At 36.0% G+C, this 2,603-nt stretch overlaps 1 long non-coding RNA gene across 1 annotated transcript; it reads right to left on the reverse strand.

Annotated features, from left to right (window-relative positions):
- Positions 1-1,307: 1,307 nt before the first annotated feature.
- On the reverse strand, positions 1,308-2,192 carry LOC311432572. Its single transcript, XR_014690139.1, has 2 exons — positions 1,992-2,192; positions 1,308-1,688 (listed from the first exon to the last, which is right to left on the reverse strand). It is a non-coding gene; the product is annotated as an uncharacterized lncRNA (long non-coding RNA).
- Between the last annotated feature and the right edge of the window lie 411 nt (positions 2,193-2,603).

Genomic DNA, 2,603 nt, shown 5'->3' on the forward strand with positions numbered 1-2,603 from the left:
ACAGGTGTTGACTGCTGGTAAACTCAGCTGAGCACCAACCATACAATGACTCCCATCTGATACACAAGCACATTTCTTATCTGCAGTAAACAAGTAAGGAAAGAAAAAGCGGGGGATATATCCCTTTGGATATAGTACGGACAAAGCAATATGTGGGAGAATGCATGACCTAGAAGCTAATTTTTATGTTCATATTTGCGATGTATGTTCCTATTCATATGCTTTATACTCAGCACTGCTCAAGGTATGCAGCTAAAAGCAAAGAGAACAATTTGTATGTCTTTTAGGAAGTCTTTAGATATCTTACTATATCTGTGACCTCATTCCATGTCCTGCAGTATGCAGTCTTCAAATAGATAAGTTCTGCTATCGCCAAAGGGCCCTCTATTGTATTTTTGCTGGTAGATGCATTGTAGATATATCCTACATATTTTCAGAATTCCCAAAGTAATACAGTTAGATACACATCTTAACCTGCAGATTGTTATGAATATCACTAAATATATTTTCTTAGATGTTATTTACTTTCTATTTCAATAAGACAACTTATCTGTTTGTGGGTCTCTACAAGAAAAACAAAATAGTGAAATATAAAATTTGCATGGGTATTTTAAATCAATATTATATTAAATAGATACCACATATATTTTGAGATATCTGGGGTGATATTAATAAATTCCAGCTTCGTTTACATTGATACAGACTCAAGAATATTGTTTTTGGTTGGAAAGAATTCTGTTAAATATTAGTAAAAGTTTCCATTTTGTTTAGTGTAGGAAAACAAACAAGCAAATAACAATAAATGCAAACAATGAGAGTTATTAGCAGCCCTGAAAATACACAGTACATAACTGGATGGTTGGAATTTGTATGCAAACGGATTCTGAGGTTGAGAAATTATGATCATTCAGAATTTCACAGTTGAAATCAACTAGTATGTCTTGAAAGAATCTTTTCTTTTGATAAGAAGAAGGGTGTTAAGGAGTTGCTTCAAGAATTTTAAGCTTTTTTTTTTTTTTTTTTTTTTTTTTTTTTAATGTATGAAGTTGAAAACAGATATGCAATACTGTCCTCAGCTCCTGAACACTTGACTACTTGGCTAACGAAATGGCAGCAAAGCTAAGCAGCATTTTATATTTAAAGACTTTTTTTTAAAAAAAACCAAAAGCTGGGGGGGGGGGGGGGGGGGGAGGGGAGGGGGAAGGGGGGGGGAGCTTTATATGGCTAACTCTTCATGTGCGTTCATATAGATCCCAATTTGAGACAAATATTGGTCTCCAGCCCAACATAAACCACAAACATCTTGATTTATTTTGATTCATACCATTTCTCTCTCACGCCTTTCTGACTAACTGCTACTCAGCTCCTTGCTTGGTATAATGTGTTCTGCTTGATGTTGTAAACTGCTCCATTATGCACAGACATCCCTTTAGGAATCTGTTACAGGATTGCAGACTCTGCATGCTTGGGGACATGCTTTTGCTTATTCTTATAAGTCAGGAAACCAGCCTTTATATCTGGCATGTTGCTGACACATCCTTGCTGTGTTGGAGATGAGACTTCATCCTCCTCCGAGTTCTCGTTTCCTGACAGAGCTGTGGATCCATGCAGCCAGCTTCTGTTCTTGGCATGAACCTCTTCAACATGCAGAGGTTCTCAGGCACTCAGCTGAACATGCATCCTATAGCCTGTATGGAGCATTATGGATCTAATTTCTTTGTTCATTTCAAATAACAAATGAAACAAACAGGCAGAGCTGTAGTCTCTTCATGTAAGTAGTAAATCAGGACCTATCTGCCTACTCCCTTCTTGTAACAAGTCTAAGTTTTCTAAAGCATTTTTAAGCTTTAACAACAACAACAACAAGTAACTATTGAATGGATTTTTAAGAATCTTACAGAGTTACTAATTAGTCAGTTGGTGTTTTTATTTTTCCTTCTTGTCTTGTATCTGTTTGGTTTTCTCATAACCCAGCTGCTAGCAATACTCACTCTAGAGTGGCAGTGCTCCTGTTTTAGCCGGGTGCTACCTGATGTTGCCAACATAAGCATCCCAGGGACATGGCTACACTTTTCAGAAGTATGCCCTTCTAACTTCTGAGAATGTTCCTGTGGAGGCTTTGGCATTGTTGCTCTCTTTATGAACCTGCAGATTTGGATACAACTTTCCCCATTCTTTGGTCAGTCTGGTCTGAGAAATAGCATTTCCCTTCTCTTTATCTGTGTTAAATGACTTGGGTGTTTTGCAGTCAGCTCACAGAACACATCTATGTATTCTGACACTGCTATGGTGTGATGAATGTTACAGGTTTCCATGTGTTACTGTTTTGAGGCAGATTCAGTGTATGTATCAGACAACTTTTTTTTTTTTTCTTCTGCTTTTTCATGTTTGTGTTTGACATTTTTCTTGTGTCTCCTACACTATATTTTGTATTACTTTGTCAGGTTGTAAACATTTCAAATTTGGTACGTAAGATGGGCAAATACATTGTTATAACTTAGGAGATAAAACTGTGTTTTTTTCTTTTTTTCTTTTTTTTTTTTCTCTCTTTTTTTTTTTTTTGTTTGTTTGTTTGTTTGTTTTTAATGAAATACTTAGTTATA

This window comes from Aythya ferina, assembly GCF_964211825.1.
Source record: "Aythya ferina genome assembly, chromosome: 2".
Classification (NCBI taxonomy): domain Eukaryota; kingdom Metazoa; phylum Chordata; class Aves; order Anseriformes; family Anatidae; genus Aythya; species Aythya ferina.